Raw genomic sequence first — 18,454 nt, forward strand, 5'->3', positions numbered from 1 at the left:
TGATGAACCAAACTGTTTTTCCTACAGAATAATAGTGTAAAAGAGATTCTTATCCTTAAGTTAATATTTCATAGAATAAAACATCTGGATTCAGTATTAAGCATAAAATGTTTACTCACTATACCCAGAAAGATACATTTGGCTTTCAGCTAACACTGGACATAACCTCATGGTAGAATATAAAATGTTTGATTTTAATTTCTGATAGATTCTTTCACAGGCATTCTTTAAAATACAGCAATATGAGCAGAGATGCCTTTACAATGATTTGATGTAATTACCTAATAATTAACACATTTTAATTTCTGTATCATTTTATCTTAGAGTAAAATTATTATTAACCCCCTCTAATTTTACACTGCTGAAATTTAAACATTTATCAACAATTCAGCAGATTCATTTTGAAATACCTAACTAGTCATATTTGTTCTCTAACTTCATATCCATATATACTCACAATTATTGTAAATATTAAAATAACCTTTCTTAAATGAAGATTTTTAAATATAAAGACTCATCTTAGAACCCTTTTAAAAGTAAAGTTTTAAGGATGAAATTAATTATATTATACTACCTTGGCTAAATAGGCAGGCATAATTATTTGGGTATAATTACTATACTCCAATTATACTAATTTTGGTATAACTACTATAAGAACTAGAAATGGTTAAATAGGAGATTACAAGTACTCCATGTCCTTTTCTCCTCGACAGAAACCTTAAAAAGGTTCATCTGTTCACAAAAGGTAGAGATTGTAATAGACAAGCTAACTGAAATTCAAGAATAGTCTTTAGTAGATATTATTTTTATTCTTGTTCATGAAGATGGAATAAAAATTATATCCCTTCTTTAAAATAAAGTGGATAAAAAAGAAACAGCATAAAATGGGTTAGTTTAGTGAAAAAAATGTAACTCAAATATATTAAAGAAAATTCTTTTTTGAAGGAATAAATCCAGAATTAATATATCAATCTAGAGAATGAAAAAATAAAAACTTTCAGTTAATATCAAGATAACCTTAACATTCTGGAGAAGAATATTAAATTCTCAGATGGGTAGGTAGACAGACAGACAGACAGAAAGAAAAAGAAACATTTCAACCAACTCCATTCAGAACATCATCCAAACTCAGTGAAAAAAAAATTAAGTGTGCCACATAGCTATGTATACATTGAATAAGGCAGTGGATTTGCTAACTAACATCAGATAGGAGGAAAAAAAGCTTAGAAACCTAACCACCCCACAAGAAACTATAAAAAAGCATTACTATAAATAGGAAAGTATAATAATATGAAGGATGCTTTTGTTAGTTCTAATATTGTTAGCTGGTGTTGTATAGGGTGGACGGGGTGACAAAAGTAATCCTAACATGAAAATACTCTGTAATGAACTAACTTTTTATAATGTTAATAGTCAAAAAATTTCTCCTATCAGTTAATAATACAGTATCTCCCCCAAAATCTTATCAGTGTCTTTGGGAGTTAGACTTTTATTGTAAACAACCAAAAAATTCAAGGCAAGTAAAATGGTAAGTTCCAAAGTGAAATGACAGAATATACAAAAATTGCAGGAATTCACTAAATTCACATAAGTGAGTAATAAAACTGTTTAAAAAACGTACAAAGCCATTGACAAATCAAAACTATAAGATACAGCCTTATGAAAGAAGAGAAAATAGAATACCTGCAAAATTTGTGCAAGAAAAAAGCCTTTTTGAATGCCATAGATTATGTCCTTGAAGAAACTGATGAAACCCTTAAATATTTTCACTAGATATTCTCTTTATGATGGTGTTCCAAATCACATGTGCAGTGAAAGAAAGCTGTTGCATCTTCTACTACACCCTCTGACTACAAAATTGCTTTCCGAAATCAACACTTGATCACCTTTTCTCCACCCCCTGTATTGAAGTCATGGTTGCAATTATTGTCTAAAATATATTTTACATTTTATTTCATTTTTTCAGGCAAAGTTCTAAACTATTTCCAAAGCATTTACTCTGAATTTACACCCCTATTATATATACAATATATATTATATACAATGTGCATATATACATTACATAATATATAATATATATTATATAAAGTATATATAAATAAATATATGTATGTATGTATATATATGTATACATATATAAAGTGGCAATATTTTCTGAAACAACCATTTGTGCCAAAACTAGTTACATAACGTTGTTTCCTTAAAGAAATAAATTTTTAGAAATTTACAAAAAAGGGGCCTGTGAACCAGACAATCGCGGTTCGATTCCCAGTCAGGGCACATGCCTGGGTTGCAGGCCAGTTTCCGGCAGGGGACAGTTCCTTGCAGGGGATGCACGAGAAGCAACCATACATTGATGTTTCTTTCCTCTCTCCTTCCCTTCCCCTCTAAAAAGATTAATAAATAAAATATTTTTAAAAGAAATTTACAAAAATGTCACTTACAGTTAGAACACATCTCATTTTCCTGTGAGACTATCTTCCAAGCTATGGCTAAACTCTTATTTAACAGTATCTCTTGCCAAGTCAACTCAAAATTCTACAACTGTACTCCCTGCCTCCATCACTTGTCCCTCCCCAATCTTTTAGCCATACCAAAGATATTTTTTTATGTTTTTAAGAAATATTTTTATCATGCCCCCCTTAAAAGTCTTTGAAAGTCTTACCAGTATACTTAAGCTTAAATCCAAATAAGTTATATACACTTTATAAAGTGCTACTTCTTTGCTTTTTATAGCAGGTTATCTATCCTCCCTGCCTGTGCTGTTTCAGCCACAATAGCCTCTCTTTTCTTTTCATTGCCCACATGGAAGGCCTTTTCATTTACTCTTGCCTTCTCTGCTCCTGGATTTGTGCATGGCAGGCTCATTCTTGTTATGCAGGTCTTATTTCAAATTATACCTCCTCAGAGAGACTCCTAGATAACTCTTTATATCAAATGGTCTGTTCCCTGACCTCATCACTGTTTAAACACATCTCCTTACAGCCCCCAACTGCCTGCTCCACAGTATTTACTCGCCTCTCACACCGTCTTGCTAACCTACTTCCTTCTTTGCCTATTGTCTGCCTCTCCAGAGGAGTGTGAGTTCCAAGTGAGCGGTGACTTTATCTGTCTTGCCTGCGACTGTACACTATCACTTGGAACAGTATCCAGATTAAAATAAACAGTAAAGAATATTTGTTTAAAAGATGAATGAATAAAATTGAAATTATTTAAAATGATCTTTAATGTTTTTATTAGAGGTGCATTTCCAAAGCTTAAACAATTATGAGCTATATGCATTGTATACCCACAGATTAACACTTTGTTTTTATTATTTATAATCATTTGAGGGCCTGTCATAAATGAATCCCTAGATACATCAATCCTTTACATGTTTGCATACTTTCTGGATTAGCATTAAAATAAGTCCTCCGTGTTCTCTCAAGAGTGAAATGTTCTACAAAATGTCTATAACCCAAAAGACTGTATTGTCTTAAAACAACCATAAAAATAGCTCAAAACAGTGAGATAGAAGGATTTAGAAGATACAGAAATGGGCTCTTGGCATTTGATTTCGGCTTAATGCTACCCTAGAACCTCTGACAACAATTTACAGTTATATCAGATAAACATTAAAACCAAAAAAAAAAGACCCCAATTAGAGTTTTATTCCACCATCCACTTTTGTGGTGAAGTGAAAATATTTTTCCTGATATTCTATGACCCATCTGCTGCAAGCAAGCAAGCAAGCAAGAAAGAAGGAAAGAAGGATGGATGGATGGAAGGAAGGAAGGAAGGAAGGGAGGGAGGGAGGGAGGGAGGGAGGGAAGAAAGAAAAGAGGAAAGGGAAAAAAACAGACAAATAGAAAAAAGAAGAGGATTTGGGCCTTGTAAATTATAAAATGAGATAACTTGTATGTATGTACTAGTCAAAACATGGATGTTTCTAAACATATTTTATATAATCCATTTCATTATTTTTCATTTATGAATATCAACTTTATTTTCTCCAAAATATTTCCTTAAAATTATCTGAATAATTGAGGTATCCAGCTTTAATGAATTCATACATTTCTAAACAGGGTATAATAATTATTTTAAAAGTTGTAATTTTAAGCATTTCTCCTTAGTGCATATAGTAACAAGGCTGTTATTAAATTTAGTGATTACTTAACTTACCATAATTTACTTTTTTTTAATTTCAAAAGACCTTATCACAAATAAATACAATTCCATCCAAGTTCAAAGTTTTAGTTTTAGTTTATGGCCAACATAATAAAATGCTTTTACTATAATATAATAGTCCAATTAAACTTATTCCAGAGGCAAGAAATTCATACAGAAACATAAAAACAATTAACCTTTAGTTTGGAAATTTCTAAGAGTTAATCTTACCCTATATGTGTAACCTTTAAAAGGCCCAGGGCTCAAATTATACTAAAATTACAAAACTGCCTTTAAACAGAGGGTTCTTATATGCAAATCTTTTTAGAAGCTCTCAGCAATCATCAGATATTTCCTACTACTCCAATAATACTAAAGTATAATTTTATTCTTTCATAGAAATGAATCAAGAGACAGATTTATTCAGACATTATCTTAGATATGTGACAGGTGTTCAAAGAATAAAATACAATTCCCCGTGTATTTAAATAGGTACCACCCCCCATAATTCCTAACCTATTGAATTAATCCTACACAAAAATCACAGTAAGAATATGACAGTAGAGTCTTCTTTAAACAAATACTAATACCTGTTTGTGGGAATAAGGTTATGTCCAAGCACTGCAAACTAGCTGAGGCATGTCAGGCTTTCACTGTATCTCATACATTTTAGAGGCACAATGGGTGTATAATGTCTACGAATGTTGAATAACAAAATATATAGCTATACTATTATAGTTTAAAATGTACCTTATGAAAATAAATAAAAAGCTTTTTATGAATGAAAAACCGAATATAATAATACCATATCAGTTTACACAGTTAATATAAAATATTTCTCAAATAAGTAATTCAGATATTGGGTGGGCTGGATAAACTGTTCTGAAGACACACAACTGAAAACTATTCATCATTGAGAAAGATTATGGAAGTATTTCATGACAAATTTTCCGTTGAAAACACATTATATACATTTATACTATGATGACATTGAGTAGAACCTGGTATGCATATGAGGGGCTGCCATGTAGTTGCTCTGCTCAGATCTTCCTTTAAGAGAACGAGCTGTGGGGAGCATTACTGATTGACAGCTCCAGCAGCCACCACCTTTAGATCCACCATGCTGAGGAGGGCACACTTCCCCAGTCTGTTCTCAGTCAGTGACTGAGCATGAGGGGGCTCCTAGAATCAGGTCGTTCCTGCTAGACAAAGGATTCTATTAGGGGCAAAATTCATTTGAAGACATCTCAATGGACTGACTGAGACTTTCTCGAATGATTTTGCTGTCTGAGCTTCTTCCTACCCCATTTCCCCCACCACTCCTTTCACAGATGTCGGACCATCATAGTGTGAACACTTTCTAAGACTACACTGGCTTGCTCTCCTTTGTCCTTCACAGGTGTCTCCTCCATTAAACCTCTTGCACATCTGGCTGTATTTTTATTTCTGTTTCTTGGGGACCCAAACTAACATAGCAGAAATAACTACTTTCATTTGTATAGAAAAAAAGCTCAGAAGAAATATTTCAACCACTATAACTATTTACCTCAAAGAAATGCAACTATAAAAGAGAAAATATTTTTTATCATGATACATATTTTTTTTAATTTGCGTACTTCTCTTATAACTGTTTTAAATTAGTAAATCATTGGATAAACTCATGGTTCTATAATGTCATGTCAGTTGTCATCAAATACAAACAGATAATATCAGAGATAACTCTTCTATAAAAATTGTAGTATATTTGCTAGCTGCCAACTGTGTATACTCTTATTATCAGTCTGGAGCCTTAACTGCAAGACCACTTCCTTTCAAATGACTAGACTTAACAGAAAATTGAGCAGTGAGATAATTTTGTCTCAACTTAACTGGTCCACAGGCTGCCCAGATATGTGGAACACTGGTCTGCTCCCGCCTTTGTACTGGGACTCAGAATGGAACTTACACCACAGCTCTCCTGGGTATCCACACAGCTTGCCAACTGCAGATCTTGGGATTTCTCAGCCTTCATAATTACATGAGCCAATTTCTTTTTTTTATATTTTATTTATTTATCTTTAGAGGGGAAGGGAAGGAGAGAAGGAGAGAAACATCAATGTATGGTTGCCTCTCGTGTGTCCTCCACTGGGAACCGGACTGCAACCCAGGCACGTGCCCTGACTGGGAATCGAACCACGATCGTGTTGTTCGCAGGCCCGTGCTCAATCCACTGAGCTACACCAGCCAGGACCAATTTCTTATAGTAAATCTCAGTTTCTCTCTCTTTCTCTCTCCCTCTCTTTCTCCTTTTGTGTCCTTCCCTTTCCTTCTCCCTCTCCCTCCTTCTCCCTTCCCTCCCTGCCCCTCCCTTTCTGGAGAAACCAGACTAATAATGGCTATATGTTACCTAGCCCACAAAAATATCTTTTCCACTACCACAACCAACATAAATCCCTGTTTTTCTTATCTGAGTTTTAAGTACACTAAAATATATTTTGTTTGCTCCCTTAATACACATTTGTATTAAGTGTCCATTTGTGCAATGTTTTAGAAATTAAAAAAAGAACTGTACAGGGTCCCTTTCCTAGAATTGTAAGTGCTTATTTTAATAACTAATATTTTATAATAAGTAGAAATGCTGCCTTGATAGATTACATTTTATGACATAGAACCACCCCCATGTAATATGTCCTATGTAATGACATATTACATTATATTGCATGCAATCTTTTTCATTTGCTAAAATCATCTTAATGTTCAAGGAAGTTTTATATCTATTAACACCACAACTATTCTCTACAACAATGTATAAATAAAACCTTTACTGATCCACTTTATATCTGTACTGTCTATTAATCTTCCATAGCAATCTCAAGGTGAACTACATAAACACTTCTTATGACTAGTCTTTTTTGATTCTTAGTCTCTTATTCTTAATATAGGGTTAATAATAACTATCTCCACAGAAACATTCTCATGATAGCTTACACAGAAAGCCTGAAATGTCAAGCATGCAGGAATCATCTGAGGATATGACAGGAACTACTGGAAAAGAGCAATGTCTTCAGAACAAATGGACACAATTCAGAACCAATACTTAAAAACTATGGAGCCAAAAGGACATTAGTTAGCCTCACTAACTCTGTTTCTTTATCTGTAAAACTGGATACAACAATGTCCATCCCACAGAATTTTACCATAGATTAAATGAGATAATATTCAGATAGCACTAGAATAATGCCTGGAGAACTATGCTTTGGCCTGGCCCTTATATCCTTTGTCTTAACTATCTGCAAATTATGTATTTTTGCACTAAAGGGAACAGGCCAAATCACAAAGCTTGCTGGAAATATCCATGACTATAAGGTATAGCTTCCTTCATCATTCTAACTAGCCAAGTTAAAACACAGAGAACTCCAGCTGCATCTAGAAGAGTATCAATAAACATGGGTTTGAAATCTGTGAAACCTAAGGAAATAAACTAAAGAACTTGAGAAAAAATAATTTCAGATGCAATGTAGCAGAGCTGGAGTTAGGCTGCTAAGGCATATGCCACAGTTCCATCATTAGCTAGCTGTGAGACTTAGGTACGTCACATGAACACCCACAGTTTGAGTTTCCTCTTCTATAAAACAAACATGTCCCTACCTATTGTGACAACTAAACAAAAATACACATATAAAGTGGACAGTATTGAAAACACTGAAAGCATACATTAAATATTACCATACTTGTGCAATGGCTATTGATGGTCTTTTTTCTAAAGACTTCCCTTGATTAAACTGTGCTCTTTCACTCTTCTGTGGTTGGTCACAGTTATCATGTTGGTGTGAGATACTGCATTGAAAGGAATGCATTCCTTTGCATTAAAAGGAATCTGTAATTAGTAGATTAAAGCTTACTAGGAAGAGAGATCTGAAATTGTTAAAAAGGGCAAATGCTGAACTTGCAAAATATTTTGGTAAATGTCAAAACTTTGCATTTATCATTCTGATTTCTACAGTAAATTTTTAGAATGACTAGCCTTATGTTTGAGATGTCCTAATTTTTATAGGCTGTATTCCTATAAATTGGATACAATTTATTGACAGTAGAGCAAAGAGGGTGAAAATGCAAAAATATATTCAAAACAAAGTGGCTTGATACTATCAATCATTCCATTATTGAAAAATTAACTATTGTTCAGATTCCATGGTCACTAAGCAACCTTCTGATTATAATTTTACTTCCCATGTTTATCTCTTCAATGAAGAAAATATATGATGTTCATGATGATTCAACTAGTTCTTTCTTTGCAATAATTATAATTAGTTTTGTAAATTAATAAATTGGATTCTGGTAGTATTTTTAATGAGACTGGAAAATAGTGTTAATCAAAGTATTGTACTGTTGATGACAAGGAGCAGAGTAAATTTTCCCCAACATGTGCTTTGAAACCTCTATCATTTCAAAAAAAAAAAGGCACTTACTGGTAGAGGCAGAATAAATACAAAGAAGAAAAACATGTTCATAAAACAAAATATAAGTATCATCTCTGGCTGGTGTGGCTCAGTGGATTGAATGCCAGCCTACAAACCAAAGGGTCACTGGTTGGATCCCCAGTCAGGGCACATGCCTGGGTTCTGGGCCAGGTCCCCAGTTGGGGGCATATGAGAGGCAACCACACATTGATGTTTCCCTCCCTCTTACTTTCTCCCTTCTCCTCTCTCTAAAAATAAATAAAAAACATAAAATCTTTAAAAAAATATAATGTACTTTAAAAATATATATATATATATTGATGTACACTTTATAGACATATACAATTTTTTGAAAAACAAATTAAATGTTAAGAATGGTACATAAGGAATCTCTTTCAAGAACTCTTTTGGGATTCCTTAATTTTTTACATCCATATTTTTTCAATTACTGTTGATATTCACTATGGAATTTCTTATTTTAAAAATTAATACGTTTTTCATAAAGATAAATATATATATATATTCTAAATTTCCTCTTTATATATTTGTTCTACTTAAAATGTATTATGCTTCCAGATCTCCACATTTTACCTATTCATACAAGCTATATTTCAAAACTTCATAAAGATACCAGTAATATTCAGTTAAATATTTTTTTAAATTTCTTATTGTTGTTCAAGCACAGTTGCCTCCATTTTCCTGCCACCACTTTCACCTCCCACCCTCCCACCCTCAAGCCTTCCCCCCTTTGGCTTTGTCCATGGGACCTTTATACATGTTCCTTGACAACCCTTTCCTTCTTTCCCTTGTTAAATATTCTCAGGTTAGACTCCTGTGGTTACTGATCCTTTAAAAATGGCATTATGCATATTAAACTGTCCAACTTTGTTTTTTAAGAAACAAAGTTGGGCTAGGTTAATCAGGAGTTTCCACAATCTAGATCATATTTTCACTTTCCACATATCTTTGGTAAGCATTACCAAACAACATTGTTTTACAAATCCAAGGAATGAATAATCCATACTGGATCTCTAAAATTCCTTGGTTTTTCACACCCATCTAAAATCCCACTAATTTACAGAATATTTCAATTTCACAATGATCATTTGGAGATGGCATACTATGCAGACAAAAAATAAATACACTTGAAAGCATGCTTCCAGAATAGAGGTATAAAAAGCTCCCTAGTCTCCTTCCTTGGGGAAACAGCCATAACAGGTAAAAATTATGTAAAACAACCACATCACATGTCAGGAAATCTTCTAAAGAAATGAAACATGAGCCCTGGCTGGTATAGCTCAGTGGATTGAGCACGGACCTGCGAACCAGACAATTGCAGTTCGATTCCCAGTCAGGGCACATGCCTGGGTTGCAGGCCAGTTCCCAGCAGGGGACGCATGAGAGGCAACCATACATTGATATTTCTCTTCCTCTCTCCTTCCCTTCTCTTCTAAAGACAAATACATAAAATCTTTAAAAAAAAAAGAAATGAAACATGAGAAACATTTACTCAACAAAAGTTGATTAAGTCTCAATAAAAACAGTGAAAGTCTATGGCATTTGGGAAATGACCCCCTTCTGCCTACCCAGCTCAGCGTAATGGAAACTCTACTGCAAAGATCAAGGATGAGTAGCCAAGAACACAGAGCTCACTCTGTCCCAAAATTCTATTCTAGGGCTATGGTTTCTCCCCAAAAGGAGCAATTCATCAGCATTCCTCATCTTGCCCAGCTCAGTGTTGCCAAAACTATTCCAAGCAAGAACAACAAAATGACTACCTGCGTGTGTCTGGATGATGGCACTTGGCCCTGATCACCTTGCCTGACAAAGCTCCTAACATTCAGGTTCAAGAAAAAATGCAAGAACAAGGACTACCACCCCTGTGGTAATCCTTACAACAAGGGTGTCATGCCTACAAAGTGAGCCACTGCCTTCCCCAGTTCTGAAGCAATGGTTCACGTGTTCTCTCAGAAGAAGGCATATGCCATAAGAACAGAATGTTCCATAGGTCTCCTTAAGGAAAGTGACTTTATTTGAGCCAGATCATTCAAAGTGCAAGTCTAAGGATGCTTAAAAAGACAGAAGATTTTATGGTGATAAACTGAGACTAGTTGTTCCATGAAAGTTTTTTAAAAAAAAGGATAAGAGCAGACAAGCTACAGGTTTTAACAGAGAAAAGTCTTGTCCCAAAGAAAGTCTATGAAAAGGACTCAAATTTAATTGGATCAAACTGTAGAGAAATCATTTCCTTGGGTGTTGTTCAAAACCATACAGCAATCTGAAAGCAACTAGAATAGGCTAACAGCTGGGGATGATACCAGTGGAGATAGACCAGTTAGAAATTTAACAGGGAAACCGGAGTAAGAGACAGTCAAAGAGAGACTGACTGAAGCTACTTTGACATCTTGATACAAACAGATGTCAGAGTGACTGTGCTCATGCCCAAGGCTGTGTCCCTGAGGAACAACATCAGAGGTTACAAACTGCAAAAGAAATAGACTTTATTAAAATAGTTGGGAAAAATTACTAAACAAATAAACAAACAACAAGCATGAGAAAATCTTGAAAACAGCAAGAGGAAAACACTTTGGCACACAGAAAGACACCCTCTGAAGAATGACTGTTTTTTCATAAAAAGCAATGGAGAACATAAGGCAGTGGAATGATATTTTCAAAGTGCTGAGAGGAAAAAAAGTCAAGATTTTTATATTCAGAGTTCTGGCCAAGATGAAGGCATAGGTAGAAACCCTTTGCTTCTTCACACAACCAAAAGGAGGATAACAACCAATTTATAATCAATAAGCAACCACAACCACCAGAAAATCAAACCAAGGAACTCCCACAACCAAGGAATTAAAGAAAAAATCAATCAGAACAATCAGACTGGTAAGGCAGCAGGCTGGCCAGCAGAAAAAAATCAGGGCCAGTCAGTGGACCCTGGGTGCAGGGCTGGCTGTGGCAAGTTGGCAGGCTGCACAGCTGCACAGTAGGGGGTGACTTAAGGGGTAACTGAGACAGAGTTGATACAGCGGTTGCTACGTTGGGAGAAACTCCCAATCGCACACAAGAGTCTTAAAGAAAGTGTGCTAGAGACAAGCAAGTGAGCTGCACTGTTCCCTCTCCGGCCCCTCCCCCACAGGCAGGGACACAGTGCACCAAGGAGGGCTGCCCTGCCCGGGTGAATACCTCAGGCTCCCTTACAACTTATCAGCTGTGCAAAAAAAAAAAAAAAAACTAGGACCCAAATGAAAGAACAGAGAATAACCTTAGAAAGAGAACTAAACAATGAGGACATAGCTAACCTACCTGATGGAGAACTTAAAGCCCTGATAATTAAAATGCTCACAGAACTGATTGAGCTTGGTCAAAAAAAAAATGAAAGAACAAATGAAAGATACCCGAAGTGAAATAAAGCAAAATATTCAAGGACTCGGCCATGACAGGAAGGAAACCAGGATTCAAATCAACAATGTGGAACAAAAGGAAAAAATAAATATCCAATGGGAATGGAATGAAGAAACAAGAATAAAAAAAGCGAAGAGAGTCTTAAAAAGCTCTGGGACAACCTGAAACCTTCCAATATCCAAATTATAGGAGAGCCAGAAGGAGAAGAACAACAGCAAGAAATAGAAAACTTATTGGAACAAATGACGAAAGAAAACTTCTCCAGTCTGGCAAAGGAAATGTACTTCTAAGAAGTCCAGGAAGCTCAGAGAGTCCCAAAGAAGTTGGACTCAAAGAGGAACTCACCAAGGCACATCATCATTAACTTACTGAAGATTAAAGACAAAGAGAGTATCCTAAAAGAAGCAAGAGGAAAGGAGACAGTTACCTACAAAGGAGTGCCCATTAGACTGTCAGCTGATTTCTCAAAAGAAACCTTGCAGGCAAAAAGGGGTTGGAAAGAAGTATCCCAAGTCATGAAAGGCAAGGACCTGAATCCAAGATTACTCTATCCAGCAAAGCTTTCATTTAGAATGGAAGGGCAGATAAAGTGCTTCCCAGATAAGGTCAAGTTAAAGGAATTCATCATCACCAAGCCCTTACTATATGAAATGTTAAACAGACTTATCTAAGAAAAAGATAAAAAATATGAATAGTAAAATGACAACAAACTCACAACTATCAACAAATGAACCTAAAAGAAAAGAAAAACAACAAAAACTAAGTAAACAATCAGAATGGGAAAAGAATCAGAGAAATGGATATCACATGGAAGGATTTCAGTGGGGAGAGGGTGGGGAGAAACAGGGGAAAGGTACAGGGAAGAAGGAAGCGTAGCTGATAGGCATAAAATAGATGGGGAGAGACAAAAATGGCATAGGAAACAGAGAACTCAAAGAACTTATACGTACAACCCATGGAAGTGAACTAAGTTGGAGGGGGAGAATGCTGGAGGGTTGGGGATGATAGGGTGGAGGGGGGATAAAGGGAGAAAACATTGGGCAAAGTGTAATAGCATAATTAATAAAAATACTTAAAAATGTTTTCATATTCATCAAAATAACCTTTCAAATATGAAGACAAATAAGATACTCAGATCAATTATTTAAAAATTATAAAAGACGATATAATTGCATCTTCTCTTTCCTTCTCTTGACCTGTGTTAATGTAAGTGTATAAAATGAAATGTATTTATATAATTACATTGTTGGGCCTATAACATACAGATATGTAATGTATTTATAACAACACAAAAAAGTGGAAAAAGTCATACTGAATTAAGAAAATGACACCTTATAGTAAAGTGAATCCACAGAAAGAAATAAAGTGGTAAATAAAAAAGTAAACATAACAAAACTCTATAAATGTATACTAATTCTCCCTTACTGTCAGCTTTCTTAAAATATATAAATCACACCTAAATTAATAATAACAATATATTATCTTGTTTGTAACATAAGCTATTTCTCTATGTCCTCCTTTACTCACACACACATATGTGTATATATACTTCTGTGTGCATGTATACACATATGCATACAACAGGAAGCAAATGTAGGACCATACAGGAGTAACATTTTGATAACTCACTGAAATTAAGTTAACATAAATTTGATGTCTATGTGTTCTATACCAAGTAAGAAAATGATATATATTTTTACACACACTATATACATATGTGTGTATACACAAACACACATATATATAGTATAAAACAAAAAAGTTAAATGGCAAACATAAATCCAATCATATCGTCAATAACATTAGATATGGATCTTTAAATAATCCAATCAGAAGGAGAGTCTTAACTGAGCAAAAAACAACAAATAGCATCCAAAATATGCTGTCTATGGGAAAGACATTCTTTATGTTCAAAGACACAAACAGGAGGAAAGTAAAAGTATACCATACAAAAAGTGATGCAGAAAAGCAAAAATAGTTACATTACTACCAGGCAAAATATACTGTGAAAGGAAATAATGTTACTGTAAAAGAACATAATAAAATTCAGTGAATTCATAATTGAACAACTGAAATCACACAAAGTGGGTTCTTCAACCACAAACAAATAAAATTAGAAAGTAATAACAAAAGGAAATTTCAAAAATTCACAAATATGTATAAACTATGTAACTCATTCCTAAATAACCAATGTGTCAAAAAAAATCAAAAGGGAAATTAGAAAATCCTTTCAGATGAATGAAGAAAAAACAAAACTTTTAAGATGCAGCATAAGCAATGCATTGAGGAATATTTGTATTTGTAAACACATTAAAAAGGAAGAAATATCTAAAATTAATATTATTACCTATGACCTTAGAACAGTAGCAATGCAAAGGCAAATGAAATCTAAAAGAATAAAGGAAATAATAAAGATCAGTTTACAAATTATTGAAATAAACAAGTGAAAAACAATGCAGAACATCAACAAAAAAAGCAAACAAATCTTCAGCAAGATTGAAAAATTTCAGCAAATTTCAGCAAAATCTTGGGCAAGACTGACCAAGAAAAAAAGGGAAGACTCAAACAAATATGATAAAAAATGAGGGAACATCACTATCAACCTTACAGAAATAAAAGGAATTGTAAGGAATGCTTTGAACTTGACGAAAAGCAAGGATTCAAAATAAATAAATAAATAAATAAAAGGCAAATGATCAAATTTGACTCAATAATAAATAGAAATCTGAATAGACATACAACAACTAAATATGACTGATTAGTAATTTAAAAACTTCTCACAAAGAAAAGCCATACCCATACCATTTCATTGGAGAATTCCACCTAATATTTACATAATAATTAACACTGACTCTTCACAAATTTCCAAAATATAGGAAGGAATGCTTTTTGATTCATTCTGCAAAGCCAGATTACACTGGTACCAAAACAAGGTAATGACATGGAAAAGGAAGCTAAAAACTAGTATCTCAAATTTACATGCAAAATCCTAACAATCATAGTAAAAATCATAATTCATACAGCATTATAAAATGAAATTTTTCCAGAATACAAGGTTGGCTTAACATCCCAAAGTAAATCAATGTAACACACTGTATCAATAAAGAAAAACAGCACATAATTGTCTCATAAATGTAGCAAAAGTATGTGATGAAAAACATAACAAAAACATCAAGAAAGTAAGGCTAGAAGGAAACTTTCTCAATCTGGTAAAGGACATATACACAACATCCATTGTTATCATTATACTTATTGGTAAAAGCCTGAATGTTTTCCACCTAAAATTAGGAACAAATAGGGATGTCCATTTTCATCATGTCTATTCAATATCACACTGGAGGCTCTAGCCAGGACAAGAATAAAAATAATAAAAATAAAAACAAACAAACAAAAAGAATCCAGATTGGAAAGAAAAAATGTAAACCTAACTCTACTTGCAGACATTATGTTACAACCCGGCATCTAGAAAACCCTAACAAGTATATACACACACACACACACACACACACACACACCTATTAGTAGTATATTTTCCTTCCTGAACATGACAAATAAGAAAATTCAATTGCTACAAAGATCAACTTCCCCTCTGAGCTATCCTTTATCTCTCCAATTTCTCTGATGGCTAATATGAGTACAGCTGTGAAATACAGTCTATATTATGAGGAATTAGAACTGTATCAGGTCTTTGCCACAGAACAGAGCTTTCATTTCCCTATAATTATAACTTACACACTTGTTACCGCAGTGAGGGGCTCAGGAAAAGTAACTAGGAATTTCAATATTCTACAAGTAAGTCATACAATGGTAAAGGAAAGAGTTGGTTTGAAACTACCGTCAGCCAGAATCAGGTAGTCTACAAGACCTAGCAGAGGAGTGGGACCTAGGTATTTAGTGGCAGTGTGTAGCCAAGAGTTCTGACCTGAGCAGAAGATCAGTGTTAAGTGTCCAACAGTTTTAAGCTCTCTGCTTACTGCTGAGTAAATTACCAAGTATATCATGATTCTGAGGTGAAGTGTGTAAGGCTAGCAAAGCAAAACCCAGTTAGGAAGCAGGAAGCAAGCAGCAGAATATGCAAAATTACCATAAAAAGGGGGTGGAGGAATTGAGCAAAAAGGAAAAGGACTCATGGACATAAACAACAGTGTGGTGATTGCTGAGGGGAGTGGGGTATAAGGGGACTAGATGGTAATGGGAAAAATACAATAAAGATTAAATTAAAAAAGAATTATTTATGTCCAGATTTTCATCTTTAACCCTTGTAATTTAATATAATACCTTAACTCATTCAATACATATTAATTAAGAACCTATTATATGTCAAACTCTAAGAAAAAAACGGTAGGCAACAAGAAAGTCCTGCTGCTGTTGTTATATGTATCCGTTTCTAAAGTCCATTCCCCAATTTTCCACATTTTCACTTTCAACACTTACACATAGTGTTTTGATGATTTATGCATGTGTATATATGTACATGCACATTGGCAACAAGTTGAAAAGCTATGCTCTTGGCAAAAGAAAATAAAGTAACAGTTATTCTGGCCATGAAAGTTCTATTTATCACCTCTCCCAACTGTTCCAACAGTTTATTCCTCAGACTCTATTGTACCACATACAGGTGTTAAAAGAAGTCTCAGATTAATCCAAGACTCACTTAACTAATAGGATGCAAAATGTGTATGTAGACAGAGGCTGGGTCTCACATTCAGATTCTAAGAAAAATGCACACAAGTAACAATGTTCTGACAATAGTGGGAGAGAAAAATCTCATTGGTAACTTTCCACATCTTGCCAACCCATACCATTCTTCTTGCCTCCACTTAGGATTATCCCGGGACCTGCACTTTGCTCTATCTACACACTCTTTTTTTCCTTTCATCTGGTCCCAGTGAGATGACTCTCAAATCTATGTATTCATCCTAGACTGCTTCCTGGCACTTTAGACTTACATGTGCAATGACCTATTTGATATCTCCATGAGTATATCTAATAGATATTATGTTGAACTATATGAAATTACTATTTTCAATGGACAAAAAATGAATAGAAGAAGCTTCACATGGTTCCAACTAATACTTAAACTTAACTTGGTTCTAACAAAACACTGAATTTCCCAATCCCACCATTAAATCTCTTGTGTTCTTTTTTGTCAATAAATGACAGCATACACAGTAAAAGTCAAGGGGCCATTCAGGGTTCCTCTTTCCCCTCACTATCCACACCCAGCTCATTGCAGTGCAAGTCACATACATGGCTTCACCTCCAGCTTGGCCATGGCACACATCTCTTCTCTGGGACCTTTGTTTCCATTCTTGCCACCCTCACCCCCTCATCACCAAAGTACACACACCACCAGAAACCACACGACTGCCCTTTTCTATCCTCTACTTAACCCCTTATTGTGTTCTCCAACTGCACATAAATTATGTACCCCTATGTGATCTGATCCAGGTCTGCCTTCTAACCTCATCACCTACCACTCTGCAATTACTGCCAGGATAACTTAGGTCCTTTGCCCTAGGTACCAATGTACATGAATGAATGAATGTTTTTACTGGGAACAAGATACAAATATATTTTGTATTTTAGTCAGTGAGGCACTTAAAATATAATCAAGTAGGAGAACAAAGCTAAATGACAACAAAGATTAAGAACTGAAATCCAAGTAAATTGGGTTGAAGTTTCATTGCCAATTTTAAACAATATGACCCCCCAAATAAAAAGTTTGACTTCTCTAAGCCTTAATTTTCTCATATGCAAAATAAAAATATAAACACACATATCATTTTTAAGCACAAAAAGTGCTGAAAATCATAATGGTTTTATGAATGAAATGCAAATATAAAATTCTCAATGCTTAATAAATCCCTCACCAGTCCACAAGGAGCCACAGGGTACCAGCTGATCAACTGGTCCGTAATCTTATTAAATAACAATGCTCCCTTTTGTGAGAGGGATAACTACTTCAGGATGACTGAATATTTAGAGAACAATATTAATTACCTTTTCAATAATTTCTACTTAAATTTATTCCCTAAGGAGAAGAAAAAGAAAGCTACTTATTCTGTTAATTTGCCCTAGGCTACTAGAGTTCTTATGATTACAAATATTTTATAATATGTTTTGCAACATCTTAATAAGATAGATAAGCTTAATGTTTCAAAGCTGAACATCATCATTGCAACTGACCATTTTACAAACACCAGAAAGTGAAGAAGCAGTATAAGAAATTGGCCAGAAGGAACACAGTAATATAGGGTCAAATTGGTACCATAAACAACTATTTCAACTAAAAATTTCTATACTCACTTGCAAATGAAGCATAAAAGTTACCTTGATATGTAATGTTCATTTTTGTAAAATTGCTTTGGTTTTTACAATACATATGAATAAAACTCTACAGTTAATTTTTAACTAACAATGGGCTGTCACAGGAGCATATAATAAAAGCAACTCACTAAGAA

At 34.4% G+C, this 18,454-nt stretch overlaps 1 protein-coding gene across 2 annotated transcripts in view; it reads right to left on the minus strand.

The window, feature by feature from the left end:
• Nucleotides 1–18,454, minus strand: part of CCSER1 (coiled-coil serine rich protein 1) — a 698,243-nt gene that overhangs the window by 577,978 nt on the left and 101,811 nt on the right. The window lies entirely within an intron of this gene.

Source organism: Sturnira hondurensis, unplaced genomic scaffold (genome assembly GCF_014824575.4).
Source record: "Sturnira hondurensis isolate 20B ecotype Veracruz unplaced genomic scaffold, ASM1482457v3 Scaffold0004998, whole genome shotgun sequence".
NCBI lineage: Eukaryota > Metazoa > Chordata > Mammalia > Chiroptera > Phyllostomidae > Sturnira > Sturnira hondurensis.